Source organism: Bactrocera tryoni, chromosome 1 (assembly GCF_016617805.1).
Source record: "Bactrocera tryoni isolate S06 chromosome 1, CSIRO_BtryS06_freeze2, whole genome shotgun sequence".
NCBI classification, from domain to species: Eukaryota; Metazoa; Arthropoda; class Insecta; order Diptera; family Tephritidae; genus Bactrocera; species Bactrocera tryoni.
This window is the reverse complement of record NC_052499.1, coordinates 5,208,486-5,223,602: the sequence shown is the minus strand read 5'-3', so window position 1 is coordinate 5,223,602 and position 15,117 is coordinate 5,208,486. Positions and strand designations below refer to the sequence as shown.

The 15,117-nt window shown below is 41.4% G+C and overlaps 1 protein-coding gene across 1 annotated transcript in view; it reads right to left on the bottom strand.

Moving 5' to 3' along the window:
• Positions 1-15,117, bottom strand: part of LOC120773428 (neuroligin 4-like) — a 141,087-nt gene that overhangs the window by 114,584 nt on the left and 11,386 nt on the right. The window lies entirely within an intron of this gene.

The following is a 15,117-nucleotide window of genomic DNA, read 5'->3' as shown; positions in this document are numbered from 1 at the left end:
CTTTTTGAATCTTAAGAATATCCGTAGTCGTTTGCATACTAATTTAGAGGGTATGTGTACTAGTAGCTCTTTTTTTTCTGTAGCAGACCTGAGGTTGTGTGAGTCGAGCTATTCTTGCGACCGTATCAGCTTATTAAGCTTTATTCGAGCTCCTTCTATGTCTTTTGCTATAATTACTGCTGTAATGTCGTCCGCGTAGCCAATTAAGTACGATTCGTCTGGCACTTCCAGTGGTACGGTATGCTGATGGCTAGTTGGGATCTCTTTTTCCCTTACTGATTAGCACTAGCCGTTGCTTTTTCCAGGGTTCAGGGAATATTCCGGTTTCGAGGCAAGTATTGTACAGATCCAGTAGTCATGCCGGTCGTTCTGCAGCTTGTTTTTCAGGATTTCTGCTGGGACCCCGTCTGTGCCGGGTGATTTTTTGGCCTTGAGGGGGTAGTTGTATCTCATCGAGGGTAAGCCGGGGGATTTACGGAAATCTTAGAGTATGCGCTGGATCACTAGCTCTTTTTTCGTGTGTGATGAAGAGTGCGTTTTCGAACTGATCCATTTTGGCAGCGGTTAAGTCAGGTGGCTTTGTTCTATCGCCGAATTTTTTCATTACTATTTTATACCTAGGTCTCGAGGGGTGGCATATAGCTACCATACCAACAGACCGATTAAAATCATGTTTATGCATGAAAAACTTTTCATATCACAAGATATTTTCGGAAAATTCGGCCCTAGCCTACACTATTATACCTGAAGGTATTGTTGAGATCGAACTGCTATAGAATATAGCTGCCATACAAAGATACAGATTTTTCTTGTTTTTGTTTCAATTTAACTCTCTGCGTGCAATGACCCGAACCAAAAGTACAAAAATCGCAACAAAATGTATAAAAAGTTTCGGTTAGTTGCCGAGTAAAAGCAGCCTCTAACGGTAATTAATTCATTTGCACCGAAAGCACTTTTACACTTACACACACTGAACCAGCCAAGGACTCGTGCGCCAGCACCCATGTCTGCTGGCAAACCATGAGCTATGAATATGCTAAATAGAAAATTAAAAATATTACTCTTGTGCCCCTAAGGGATGTGCACATATTAGTTAACTTTTCGTAAAAATAGAAATGATTACCATAAAGCCCCGAAAGGAGCAGAGCCCAGTCAGAGCCAAAAGCGGGGACAGCAGGCTGACACAGCGGAAGTGTGTGAATAAACAAAATGGAGACTAACGCCAGCACAGTTACAATGCAGTGCGGCCATACAAAGGCATTCGCTTGCCAAATATGCGCACATGCGGCATATGGCATGTGGCATGTGGCAGGAAAAGCTGGCGAAAAATAAAGGTAGGCGGCAAACCGTAAAAATTGCTGCCACACGAAAAGCGACAAAAGCGCGTACACACATGGGCACTTATAGTATGTATGTATATCTGCCGGCTTCGAATGGGCAACAAACGAAGCGGGCACAACAAGTGCAAAAAGTTGAAATAATAGCAAGTACGCGTCACGGGCATGCTTTGTAGCATACTTCTAGGCGGCAAAAAACTATTTACATCAATGCGGAAGCGACGGCCTGCATGCAGGAGCATCCGCACATGCAGACACACACACATATGCGCATATTTGACTAATGATGAATAACACCTGCAGCTTTGTGGCACGTGGTATGTGGCATGCAACGTGTGAAGTGTGATATAATCGCATGCTTTTACGCCTAAAAGTGTGCATTAAAATAAATGCAAAATACTTTTCAGCTTGGCCAATGACGCCTTCATTGTGGCAGTATCATGAAACTCTTTATTTTGCTTTTAACGCGAGCGAAGTTTTGCAATTTCTCACGCTTTGTACAGAGTTTTCAAATTAGCAGTATTTAACATATTTTTGTGATTAAAGGAGAGCCTTAAAATACTACTAAAATTTAGATTGGATGGTTTTAGGAAATGAGGAAACTTTAATGAAATTTTGGAAAAAAAACTTCTTGGTGAGTGAAGAACAGGTGAAAATGTTCAGACCGATATTTCAAAAACTGAAGGAATAATTCGTAAAAATACAGACGGATGGACAACGTCCGGCGTATTTGACGTGGGTACCTGCTGAAGAGAGCCTTACCCCACGGCGCTCAAAAGCACAGGCATTTTCAGTACCAATTGGCGGTGTGGAATGGACACACTAACCATCTTGGTAGGGTTCGAGGTCCTCCTAAAACTTCTGCCGTACTTTGCGTCCAATATCCGATTGCATTGCAACTCTACATTCAACTGACAAAGTGTGAGTTCTTGCCGCATTTGGGTTTTAATCACAACCACCACTATACTCCTCGACGGGCCAGTCCGCATAAGCAGGTTGGAGCAAACTGCAAAGGTTTCTGCTTCCCGTGGTACCAGAATGAAGTCTCCGGTCAGACCTCTTAGTGGAAACTACTACCAGTTGAGCTTCCATACTGCTCTCCACGGGTGACCCGCGGTTGGACGCCACACCATTCACAGAAGAAGCTAACGCTAAATATGAGTTATACGCCTTCACTCGCAAACGGTCCAAACTATTGGCATTCCGACTAGTGGAGATTACACCGCATACACCTAAATGTCCATCAATTCAGCTAATTCCCATACTACGCAGATCCCTAATGTCCGCGTACATCGGGCAATCTGCAATTACATGCACCCAGTCCGCGTGCCCACAAAAACAATCCGATCTATCAGATAGGTGCCTTTGATGAAAATGCAATCAGAGGCCCATGTCCCAGAAGCAGAAAACTTAGACTCAGATAAAACCTGAAGTCTCAAACAAAATCTGAAGTCTGGGTTACCCTCAACAACCCAACGTCCCGATTGTACTCATGAGTTGCCCGACCTTTAGGTTGTCCCAGCGGTTTTGCCAGGTACACCTGACCCTATCATCTAGAAGGTTTCTGCTCACTAGATATCTCTCCCTCTCCAAATCATCATCGCAAATTCAGTAATTCTGCAGCAATGACACACTCAAGCCTCTTCTTCTTATTCTGAATGCAACATCACGCTGTATAATAATCAGATCAAGATAGGGTGTACATATCCGAACAAGCATAGCATCCGTTGAGACAGTGCGACATGCAACGATGAATTGAGAGGAGTTTTTAGGACCCCAAGACTGTGATGGTTGCTTCCCACAGACCACAAACAAGCTGCGATATATATTTGACTTGCGTCACATACCTGATGCTGACCCCGTTCACCTGTACAATCGTTGGACGAACCGACGACAATCTGTCCTCAAGCAACATTATCATCATTTTTTCCATCGATATGTCCACCCCCACACCTAAACCCCAATTATTTACAATCTCTAAGAGTTGTCGTGCCACCCGCTCTAACTCAGACTCCGAGCGACCTTCGACCTGAAGAAGAGGTCGCCCGTGCAAGCACAATACTTACAGAGTGGCTCGAGCTGCCCAAGCAGAGACTCCATCATAAGGTTCTAAATACATGGACCACAGATGAAACCCTGTGGGCAGCTACGAACCATTCCAATCCACACACTTCCAGTCATACCGACTAGACAGGCCCTTCTGTCCGAAAAGTAACTCTGCCAAAAAGTAATATTAAGACAGCCAAGCTCCTCCAGCCATTGCACCACTCGATCCCAGCTTAGGTAGTCAAACGCACCCTTGCCAAAAACAAAAACAAATGTTTGACAATCTTCCTAACGACATTCTGGACATGAAACCAGACGGATGGACAGAGGGACGCGGTTAAATCGAGTTTACTGGGGCTTCACAGCCTTTCCCTGAATGCTGCTTAAAGCCACTCAAATGCGTGTCTTTTTTGAAATGGAAATACCACGAAAAATGTTTTTTTAAAGAAGTATTAAATTTCAATCAATTACTCCGAGAGGCAAAGTATGCTAGTAGCTTAAGTCACACTAGCTATTGGATGGAATTCATTCCTTTCAAATGTGTTTTTTTGGCTCTCCAATACACAGTTTCCCTCATCAAGTTCTTGCTCTGTGTATGTATAAATCTTTTGTTGCCAGAAACTGCATAATAATTTCCCCAGGCAGGCTAATAACGGCACCTGACTTTGAGATGTATTCCTATGACAGGAAAAAAATATTTACTGAATCTAATACGGCTACTTTTCCTGCTAACAAAACAAACAAAAAGGTTAGTATTTTTACGAATTCTCTTCTCCGCTCTCTCTAATCTCACTGGTTACTCTTTCATTCCTACTTTCTTCCGGTTGCGTTGCATAGAAAAGCCACAAAGCGAATGTCGAATGAAAAGACCAGTACATAGCTAAGGCAGCCAACACTTTCGGTATGTGTATGAGCTAGGCGTATTGTTCTTTTTGTTGTTTCGAAAGCGTTGCTCTATAAACACGAACACTTTGTTGTTTTAGCAGTATTTATGTAGCACAAAAACGCAGTTACAGAAAGTATTATTTGCTTCTAAAGAAGGGAAAGCAACACACAAGAGGTTGGAAGCATTGCTGCTGCAACGTGTTGTTGTTGGTAGTGTCTGTGTGTGCGTAGTATTTGCTTGTTCTAAAACCGAATTGTAGCTTTTATTTTTATTGTTTTTGTTTTTGTTTTTGTGGCAAGTATTGCAAGCAGTTAAGCAATGGCTGTTTTCTGCACGAAACGCCACTTTAGCTAAACCAACAAAACACAACGCAGCTGCACATGGAATCGTTAGCCCAGCCGGGCCCCACAACGGTCCGCAGGGCCGCCCGCTTCCAGCGACATTTCGCTGTAATTGCAGTTTTACAGATTAGCAATGGCTTTGTTTGTCTTAAGTGTCCGTTGATGGCTTTGGCTTTCATTTTACTCGCCTTCATTGTGCAGTGTGTTGTGGATGCTTTCTTGCCACTTGCCACTTGGCCAACGCGCCGCAAAGCGCAAATAAAAAAATACAACAGCTGCGATAACAATGCACGTTGCATGCAGCGCGGCACACGTTTTCAATGCAGCATTCGAGAAAAATTGAATTTTCTTCACTCTAGTGACGCCAGCCCAGCGCCCGGCGTGCAAGAGCGATAAGAGCGTAAGAGCGCCAAGTGAATCGCTTTGGAAGCAATCTGATTTTTTAGTGGTTAATAGAATTCGAGAGCGCGTCAGATGTTATCTCGCATAATGGAGCATCATGTTACGTTACGGTCTTCACGATAAAATGATAAAGATAGAAAAATATTATGAGACGCATCTGTGGCATGAGCTCATGAGTGCCTTCCATAGCAGATGCAACAGAGAAGTGCGCAAAAATCTTCGTCTTATAACATTAGAGATAAGGTAAAGGATTTAAGAGAAATTTTTGAAGCCCCCTTCTTTCAAATCTCTTTGTAAACTTTGGGTATGAGAAAGCTCCGTGGAAAGTGGGTGCCGCGCAAGCTCACTTTAGATCAAAAAATACAACGAGTTCATGATTCGGAGCAGAGTTTGGAGATTTTCAAGCATAATCAACCCGAGGTTTTGCGTTAATATGTGACAATGCATGAAACATGGCATGAAACAAACAATTTCACTGCGAAATTCAATCGACAATCATCCGAGTGGACTGCACACAATGAATCGGATAACAAGGTAATGTCGTCTATATTTTGAAATGCGCATGGAATAATTGGATCGTTTGTAGGACGAATTCGCCGAAAAACAGCCGCATTTGAAAAAAAGGGTCACAAGTCAGTGGAAGCGATGGCAAAAATCCATGAATTGGGTTTCGAATTGCTTTCGCAGCCAGCTCTGGCCACCAGCGGCTAATTCCTGTTCTGAGATCTCAGAATAATGCTCGCTGCAAAGACATTTTTGTCGAAAGAAGAAGTGATCACTGAAACTGAGGCTCATTTGGAAGCAAAAGATAAATCGTACTACAAACATGGTGCCGAAAATGGACCTATGTTGAATAAAAAATAAAAAAAATTCAAAGATATGTATTTTACTATTGTAGGCCAGGACTTTTCGCAATTGGAACTGGGGTCCATATACTCGACACAGCCCACATTTTCGCATGGTAATGTGTAAATATCAGAGAAATATTATCTACCAAACTTACCAAACTGAAATGGGTCGAGCAGATCCCGAAATATGGGTTTTTACCTAAAAATTGGCAGTGCCATGCCCATTCTGCAAGTTTGATATGAGCTTCTTTAAATATGGCCGAGTTTGGTTCCTTTAGCTTAAGTGTTTTGAGAGATATGTACATTAAACCTGTTAAGGGAGGGGACACGCCCATTTTTTTAAGTTTTTCAAACCACAGCTGCTCTTCACCACTGAAATCCTCTGCATCAAACTACAGATTTGTTTATTAACTTGGCACTTTATAGATTTACGATTAATGGTGTTTTGTGGGCGTGGCAATGGGCGCCAAGGAACTTGTGTGCCCAGAAGATTGAAGATTTGTGAAATAGTGGTTGGAAACTTGACGCTTTGTAATTGTCAGCGGCAGCGTGTCGCGTTCTTCTTAGCTGTATTTACCATCAATATACGTGCGCTATTATTGTTAACTGCAAGCATCCCACTGAAACTGAGTTTGAACCGCCCCTGCGCTCGGAGGCAACGTGCTCATACAAACTCGCATATTTTTCAATATCCATGGAATCAAAGAAACATTACAGCACACAAAGTGTATTTAATTTTATTGAAAATGAAATTGGAGAAAAATAAATAAAATACAAGCACAAAGAGAATATTGTGTGCAGGATTCAGTTGTGGTGGAATAAGAACGGACCGAGCATATTGACCGCTAAGTAAACAATGTCATTACCAAAAATACTGAAGACAGATAGAGCAACGGAGAAAGGAAGCGTGGGAGTAAGGAAATGCAGGAAGTCATGAAGTCGACGGCAATTTTACAGCAACTCTGAAAAAAAGCAAAAACAATGGATGAATGGAAGAAAGCGACTAAAATGTGTGCTGGCAACGTTATAAAACAGATGTGGGAGGGAGGGCAACGTTGTAAGTGGCAGCGCCATGGTAATGGTAAGCACATACATACAAATGAAATTCGATAAAGTAAACAACTTCTGGATGCGATGGCAGCGAAAATGAGAATAAATGGTTTAAAAAATACAAAACTATTTGCGAGCAAACCAAAAAATGAGCTAAAAGCTGCTAAAGACGAGCGGTCATGCACAAGACGCGGAGTGCCGGAAGCCTGTGCTGTGGTTACTTAAGTTGAATAAACAATCTTAGATGAAGAGACGTGGGGCTGGCATTCCGACATAAAGAAAACAGCAGCTAATAATGATAACAAGTAAATACACACAAGAAATTATATAAACGCGTTTAAAGCAAGAAGTGGGCGGAAACGTGTTCGCAATTGTAGTGAGGCTGGCAAGCGATAGAAGAGGCGGCAACAGCGGTAAAAGGCGTCTTACCAAGAATTAAAACCAATTGCGTTGAGGGAGTTGAGATGGCGGCAGAGTAGGATGTATAGGCACAGCAAAAACTTACGAATGCCTTGGCTGAGACTTGGCAATTGTGCGTTGTGGAAATATTACTTCTTAGTGCTGGACATAGTGGGAGTAAAATACGTAGCGACAGAAAATCGAATTTAAGCAGTACACAGTAAACAGATATTTTTGTGCAGCGGCTATGGTATACATAGGCAGGGTGCCAAGATTTGTTTTTTAGTCGGCGTTAGAGTTCTTCAAAAGCAATCAAGCTTGAACAGCTGCTGGGAGTGTTTAGCGTAAACAAAGGCCCGACTGACTGACAAACGCCAGAAAACATAGCAACAAATATGCGCGATAAACAAACGCCGATGTGGTGCACTTAACGCGCAATCTGACACACAACTACAAAAATTAAAACCTCTAAGAAAGCACCAAATACCGTATAATGCGGCGAAAGTGGTGAAAGACAATTCCCAGCGGTAGAACTTTGCTTTCGGCAGCGAGCGTCAACAAATATATGACGCAGCAAGAACCAAGTAAAGGCAAAGAGCAGACGTTGTAACCAAATCAAGAAGAATGGTTAACTTCGGTTGCACCGAAGCTAGAATACTCTTCACAAATACAAACGATTCCTTATAAGAACTTCAAATAGTCAGTTTGTTTATTAGCTAGATGTTATAGTGATCGGATCTGAACAATTTTTTAGGAGATTTCGTTTTTGTTTAAAGAAATAACTCATGTCGAGTTTGGTTAAGATATCTCTTCTAATAAAAAAGTTCTCCATATAATCAGTTAATTCCGATCGATCAGTTTGCATGGCTGCTATATGCTATTTTCACCCGAAATCGGCCATACCCACAAATAAATAGCGTTTTGGTGAGTAAAGGACGGGTGTTAAATTTCATTGCGATATCTCAAAAACTAAAAGACTAGTTAACATAAATACTGAGGACTGGGACTGTCGGCCTGTCTGTATGACGTGATAAAATCGACTCGCCTTGTCACGCTGATCATTTATCTATGGTGTATACTTTATGGATTCTCTGATTTTTCTTTTTCGATGTTACAAACATCGCGCAAACTTAATACACCCTGTTGGGCACAACAGCAAAATGCAGAAATATATTCCAGAAAATTCCATTTCCTCGACGACAAAAAAAAAATCAAGCTGCAGGATTTGCAATAACCAGCATAATGCAGGAGCGCTTTAGGGATACTCCTCTAATTTTATTCGTTTGTTACGTTATGCCCTTTTTGCTGGCGAAACTGTTGCATTCGGCGCAAAGCGGCTTCCATAGCTTCGCTCGGGCTCGGGTAGAGGCTCCATATCGGTGCGTGCGAAACACATTTATGCATTTCTTAAGATTTTTTTCTTTAAATTTTTTTATTATTTCTTTGAAATTTAACTACTTTTTTCATGTGGCTGCAGCAGCAGTGCACAAGAAGGTAAGGAAATTGTGACGCTCCTACGGGATGCTGCTGCACTAAAGGAAATTCTAATATTTTTGCAATTTCTTACGCTTTAGTTGCTTTTGAGTAGATAAGTTGTTGCAAGCTGGACGTAGGAAATTGCAAATTTAAATATGAATACGAGAGGAAATTGCGAATTGAAGACGCACTGGCGGCTGGTAGTCGCAAATGCTGCCAAGTGGAGGCTTCACAATGGGTGGGTTTGAAATAAGTGGTTATTTTTAACATTAAAGGCGCATACTCATGATAATGTTATTGAAATTTATTGAAGCGAATTTTTTGCAAATGCTTTAAGGGTAGTGCAAGCTATGAGGGTCACATTGGAGACGCTTTCATCTATTCATCTATTATTGCATTATGAGGTAAATGTCGGCTTCATAATTTTGATCTTCTATACGAAAGTACAGAGGCTGGTTGTTTCTGTTGTAGCGGCAGGATCTGCCGAGTTGACAGTCCTTGGCGGGGTAAAAAAATCCGGGTCCGTTCTGGTTACGTAGACCCAACTGTCGTTGGAACAGGTCTGTGTTTCAGTTTGGTTATTCGTTTCAGCCGGGCTCTTTGTTTCGAACCGGCGCTTCGTTTTGCAAATAGATATCAGTACACAGCTTGATTTGTCGGGAAAAGGACGACATACCTCTATTTATCCGCTACTCCGTTCCCAAGTCAGTCGGGCCTACGAAAACGGAACGAGCCCAAGCGCTTAGCCCACCAATTACTGGCAACCGGGCAGCATTTCTGCAACTACTTCAGGGATGTCTTCCGCCGCTACAATAACAACAGCAACAATTTCCCGCCTCTATTATGGCTCGTCGACTACGTGCCGGGTTCGACGAGTTTGCATTATTAATAAAGAAAAGTAATTGTTAATGAAAGTGCACGTTGGGCAAAACTACCGCCTCTTGGAACCGGAATAGGAATTTGTGGCACACTTTATACTTTGGAGCACCACTTACAGGAATTATGCATTTACAGTATTTGCGAAGTGTTTTTATTGCATTATCATAAGTGCAAGTGCTGTCCGTGTATGCTTTAGTTTGAAGTGGCATTTGCTCCATTGTCTGGAAGTCATTTGCCAAATGTTTATCGGCGCTTTTTACGGCCATAAGTGCCGCAATATGGCTGCCAAGTGTCGTTAGTGTGATGGCGATTGTGTTGTTGGTGTGGCGTGAAGCGCTCATCTACAGACTGAGGCCGAGCCTGAGGTTGGGGCTGCGAGGACTGAGGGTGAAGTTGGCGCTAAGTTTGAAATTGAGGCTGTGGCTGAGGATGAAGCTGAGGATGAGGCTGAAACTGTGACGGAGGAAGCGTTCGGGGAAACTCTTCGAAAATGCAATTTGGTGGGCCTTGTGAAAGCGGCGCTGATGACTTTGGCAACCACGAACGGAAAATCAAATAAAATGGAGATTGCATTCTCTTTGTAGTATAACAAGTACACACATACATATTTGATTTTTTCCTTGAAGAAAATAAAGGAAGTGTGCTAAAATGCGCATAATCGTCCAAAACCTACGAAATACTGCTGGCTGTTACTGTTGTTGGTACCGATGTGTGTTGACATTGGGGATTATCATCATGTCGGTGATGATGTGAGCATGCTGACGACATTGCAAGTCTGCATTATGCAATTCACACAAAGCAGTGTATAGAATATTTATTCGATTTTGGTAGGCGACACAGTGTGGCACATACGTACAAATATGTGCGATGGCGTTGGGTGGAATTCAAGACTGAAATGGTTCCAGTGGCTCCAATATTGTACCGTTGCTGTAACCTAGTACCTCCTATATGCCTCTCCTAAGTACATATCGTTACCGATTATCATCAAGCGTATTTATTTATTGCATTCTTTAGCGTTCCCTTGAAATTCTAGCTGCTTAGCTATTCTTATGAAAACTTAATAATATGAAGATAGACGCCGCAAAGGGCTTATTGATCTCATCATGCATGCCACGTTGGTTCGTTGTGTGGCTTTAAAATTATTAGAAACAGATTTTTTAAGCAATACCCATGCGATAACTAGCTTCGAAATTATTTCAGGAATATTCTCTGCTGTTACAACAACAACAGCATTATTTACTTATACAAAGTCTTGTATGATTATTCGCATAGATCACGTTCTGTTGTGACTTTTTGTTATACCTCCTGCCAGATTTTAAAGTAGTCATTGTATTGAAAGCCCAGTCTGCTGGCATGTCTGCCAATTAGACAGTGTCCTGTTAGCACTTCGACTAGAGTTCTTATGTCATTCCTTTTCAATTTTATTAGAATTAGCAGGCCACAAATTGAACAAGTTGGGGATTGACTCTACTGGAGCTCAGCTATATCTATAACATATTTGTCGATTAAATATCTACCAGAAGTCAGAGATGTATAAATTTCATATTTTTCGGTTTCTAGTTGAAGGTTGATGCCTGCTTCTGCTAGTGTATCTGCTTCACAGTCACCTGGGATATGAATATATGGGATATGAATAAGTCGCGCAACGCATTGCAAGTTTGTCTTGAACTAGGACGTTAGATCCACCAAGAGGCCATGGTATTCCTTCACCCTTAGAGGCTTCAGTGTTTTCAAAGCCTTCTGTAAATATAGATATATTTCTTGTTGAGAGCACACTCTTTGACAAAACAAGAAGGCTTTCTTTAATTGCCGTGATCTGCACTTGGAAGACACTTCAGTGGTCTGGTAAAAGTAAATCGATTCTGGATCTAATTTCGTTGAAAAGATACCTCCTCCCAATTGATTATCTAGTTTGAACAAATCCGTTTAGATATGTATGTACTTATCCCTGTATTCCTGTCCACTTCACCATTTCCCACTACTTTTTGGAAAGGATCACAACATTCATAAGAAAGTATTTTTCAATTAATCATATGCGGATATAGAAACTAATCACTAACCGAGCGTTCAAGGCTAGTTAGATTAGGTTAGGTAATTACGCTGATTTCTCGTGAAGCCACGAATATTCTCACTAGGACTGGTAAAGACGCTTGTCCGTTTTAGTGCCCACAACTCCTAGGTATGTTTATGTCATACGCGATAGTCTTTTCGATCCATACCTATTAGTTCTGGCCCTGCCACAATTGTTGTCAATTTAATTCAATCAATTCGTCGGATTCCTTAAATTGTGACAACGGAATACTTAACCTCAGTCAAAAGTTAAAGCAGGACAGTTGAGAAAGTGTCTAGATGTTTCCGGCTTACTTCTTTATTTTAAATTTGACAAGTTGCGTCCTCCGAAATCTTTAGCCTCATTCTGTGAGTGCCAGTGGGATAGTTAGAGGGTCTCTTGCCGCGATGTGAGTCTTCCTAAGAGGTAGCTGTTCACTGAACCTTCTTCGTTCTACTCTGGGCCAGAAGGCTCTTGCAACCGCACATGTGCAGGTTGTTGACCAACGTTTGCTGAACTCGCGTAAACCCATAGATCCAGCGCCCTAACTCTGTTATTAAACGCATCGAGTCACTTTGGGTTAAGATTAGTACGGTAAAGCTGAAAAACCGATATGCTTTTTAAGATGGGCATCCTAGCCTCGCTGTCCTTTGAATTCGAATGGAGCAGTGCTGCATTTTCCTTGTGTTTTTTATTACTGGATAGGTGGACATCGCGAAAGTTTGGCCAGCGCTGGGCTATCATTGGTTTACTCGCTGTCGCAAAATTCTTTTGGCCCAATATCGATCGTAAGAGTTCCAGTGAGCTCTTTGACGCCAGTAAGTCGGCGTCTACGTTGTAACGTTAATAATCTTAACGGATGCGAGCGGCAGCAGCTGTTTGGAAGAATACGACACGGAAACATCTCAACAATTCCTTTTAGAGTGTCCGGAAGTTGCAAGATCAAGGCTGAAAAAGTTAGAAGCTCACACTTTCAGATGTCCCATCGAGCAGACAAATTTATACTGATCGTAAGACGCTCTTAAGACGACTTTTAACATCTGAAATAGAAGTTCTGTTTTTATGGCAATCATTGGATCAGTCATCGAACGTAACCTAACCTAACTTTGTATTAAAACCTTTTAAGCTATTTGGCGAGATGTCTTCACGAAATTTGGCAAGGAATATTGTCCAAGCCAGTGGTAAAAACAATTTGTGCAGAATGGACTACTATGGCATATACCATAACTGTCATATATAGCTTCATGCCATAAGAAATCCAGCTTATGAAGGGTAATATATTCTTTTCTTCTTGTTTTAATACTTATGAACGTCATTTGACGCTACACAGAGGGAAGCCCTACAAGCAAGAACTACTTCCCTTTTAGGAAAAAGCAAGGAGAATTTTCGATACTACAAAATCCTTTCAGTGAAAAGTCGCATGAGAACGAATAATGTTTACCGGAATGTGTGTATGTGTTCGTTTAAGTCATGAATTTTTCGACATGCATGCAAATCGTCCGAAATGTCTGCTATCATATCGAATTGGCAAACATATGCTTGTTTAAATTGGCAACGGAATATTCCGACTGTAGTCCAGATGAATGACACATCAACTCACACACATACTCACACAACCTTGCCAAGCAGAAGAAGCATAAATTCGAAACTAAACTATGCATATCGGAATCCATTTGCAACAATTTAAATAAACAAGTAAATGCATTAACCTCACCCAAGGGAAAATCGAAAAGCAAATGCGAATGGAAAAAAAACCACAACAAACGAGTTGACAAGATGCCGGGAGATGAATAAAAATGTACTCGAATATGAGTCGGTCGGACACAAGTCCGTGGCTGTGTGTCTTGAGATGACCACACATGTACGCAAATGCATGGTCACACACATGCACATCTCTGTATCAATCTGTTGGTCGAGTGCGTACACAAATACACCAACAAATGCGCATAAATCCATCAAATCATTTTGTTGTCAACCGCAAGGAGAGTAAAACAGAAGTCAATGACATCGCCGCTGGTCGCCGACCGAAGAAATGGAAGACTCAGAAAATATATGCCATGAAGTACTTGTAAAGCCTTGTTGGCAGTGCAGGCAAAGCGTGTGTTGAAGGGCAACAAGAAACTAATTTATGGCTCTGATAGCATTAAGTCCTGCGGTTGAATTGCCAGTATAGTTGAATGGCAGATTTTCGAGTGGAAATCCGAGATAACGCTAAGCTCAGGCATGTGCTAGCTCATTGCCTTCGGAATCGCTCAGCTGCTTGGCATGACGAATTTATTTAATTTGACATGTGCACTTATATATTTGATATGTGCATGTATACGTTTATGTACACAACATATATAGTATAGTTGATAGCTTTAGCCAATTTTAAATATACGTCATATAAAAGTAAACAAAATTTTATCTCCACTCATTGAAGTGTTCGTAAGCATAACACTTGGCACTCTCTAGGATGTATTTAATAGAGCGCTTTGGACATTCTTGTGGATAAATGTAAATAACAACAACAATTAAACGTACACTTGTGAAAAAAAACTTGAAAAATACTAGCGCATTGGAAGTAAGGGGTGATATATAAAGGGGTCAGTAGGGTTTCGTAGAAATTTTTATTATACAATAGAACTTTTTTCACATATCATGAGGTATATCGTGGAGTGTAAAAAAAAATTTTTCGGAACTTTTTGATGACATCTATCGGAGAAATGGCTGTGTGAATGAGATGCGTTTTTTCACTGGCGGTCACGATTTCTCATGCTTGGATCATCTGAAACACAAAAACCCAATTTATTCTTTAAAAGTACGTGAATGTATGTTTTCGAAATGCAAAAAAATATCTGCAAATCAGCCAAGAAGTTAGTGAATCGAAATTTGGAGCTGATGTCAACACATCTTAGAAATATTTTCAACAGTGCTCAACCACTGTAGTGCGCATATTAGTTCATTTTATGAATGTAACTAAATACAATATTAAATTACTGACAACCTACAATATTTGAAAAGCGTTCAAGCGTGCTGCTCTTTCAATACGCTCGTCAATTAACGGCGATTTCCCACATTTCTCCGCCCGCCACTAAATTATATTGTTTTGAATTAGACACTCATTGCTATTGTTGTTGTTATTATTGCCACAGCTTTACTAAACACTCATTTCACTTCATTATTGCTGCCACAAAAATTCAAATTGTCTGCTGCCAACAGAAGTGGTCACCAAATTTTGGCTTAGCGCCAAATCGTCGTCGCAACAAAGGCAGCCGCCTTGCCCGCAGTGGACGAGCTGTGCAGACAGCTGATGCGCTGTCGGTGACTTTTTGGCACAACAACAAAAAACGCACAGGTGATTTGTTTGGGCACAATTGTGCTGCCACCTGCCAAAATGTTGCCGCCGCCACAACAAATACTC